The 1,354-nt window shown below is 53.2% G+C and overlaps 1 protein-coding gene across 1 annotated transcript in view; it reads left to right on the forward strand.

The window, feature by feature from the left end:
* Positions 1 to 1,354, forward strand: part of TRAPPC9 (trafficking protein particle complex subunit 9) — a 637,992-nt gene that overhangs the window by 506,887 nt on the left and 129,751 nt on the right. The gene's annotated exons all lie outside the window — the stretch shown is intronic.

Raw genomic sequence — 1,354 nt, forward strand, 5'->3', positions numbered from 1 at the left:
ATGTGTCTGGCTACAGGTGGCGTCTGGGTCAGTGAACACCTGAATGTTGGCAGATGTTGCATTAGTCCTGTGTTTTTTTTTTTTTTTTTTTGTGGCAAAAGCATACCCAGCCTTAGATATGTACCCCATTTGGACAGTGCCTACGTGCACAAATCAGGGACATTGGCCACGTTCTTCAGGTTGTACTGCTCTTCTCACCCTCCGTGTCACATTCTTCCACCCTGCGATCAAACACTCCCTGCCCCCCAGCCTCCCATCTGACTTCTGAGATGCTGACATCAGTTTGATCTCATGGGGATACTTCTAACAAGTGCATAGCTTTTTAAACATGATCCTGAGATGGAGGGACATTCCTGCTGGAAGTCGCCATCCTGAGGGTGGACGGTGTCCTCACTGTCGTTCTTGCTGGGGCCCAGCCAGGACAGCTCAGCTCTGCGGGTCTCAGCCCCCGTACACTGCCCAGGCCTGTTTTTCAAGTGTATCACGTGCCAGACAAGGCGTGAGGATATCTTATTGATGCCTCGATCACCCACCTGCTTCTCCCTCCCGTCTGCAGATGTGACAGTTAATGCCCATGGGAGGTGATAGACTCAGCTCCAAACACAGACCCTCACTTGGGTCCTGACCTCCTGCTCTCTCACTTGATGTGAATCCTGTGTTCTGTGGGAAGCTAGGAAAGACAGAAGAGTTGGGCAGACAACCCCGAAGCAGCCCATTTCATTTTTGTGCCGTCTCCATCTTGTTGCTGTCTCCGAGCAGCGGTTGTGTTCACAGAGACGAGCATATTTCAGTAGGTCATCTATTGCTGCTGTAACAGAAGTGCCAGAAGTCAGAGGCTTCAGCAAACACAAGTTTATTCCCTCCCCACCTGCTGCTGTTCTCAGGTGCTGCCGAGTCAGCTCCAACTCATGGCAACCGTCTGTGCGACAGGACGGAACGCCGCCCGGCCCTGCGCCAGCCCCGCGGCCGTCTGTGCGACACGACGGAACGCCGCCCGGCCCTGCGCCAGCCCCGCTGTTGGAGCCGCTGTGTCGGTCCGGCCTGTTGAGGGTCTCCCTCTCTTTCACTGACCCTCTGCTTTACTGAGCATGATGCCCTTCTCCAGGGACTGGTCCCTCCTCACAACATGACCAGAGTATGAGAGACGAAGTCTGGTCATTCTCAATCCAGGCAGCAGTCTGGCTGTACTTCCTCCCGACAGGCTGTGTGTTCTTCTGGCGGTCCGTGGTATTCAGTATTCTTCTCCAACGCTATAATTCAAACGTGTCAATTCTTCTGTGGGCTTCCTTATTCATTGTCCAGCTTTAAGATGCATATAAGGCAATTTGAAAAGACCGTGGCTTGGGTCAGATGC

This window comes from Orycteropus afer, unplaced genomic scaffold, assembly GCF_000298275.1.
Source record: "Orycteropus afer afer isolate SDZICR_OR568_19922 unplaced genomic scaffold, OryAfe1.0 scaffold00069, whole genome shotgun sequence".
Lineage (NCBI taxonomy): Eukaryota > Metazoa > Chordata > Mammalia > Tubulidentata > Orycteropodidae > Orycteropus > Orycteropus afer.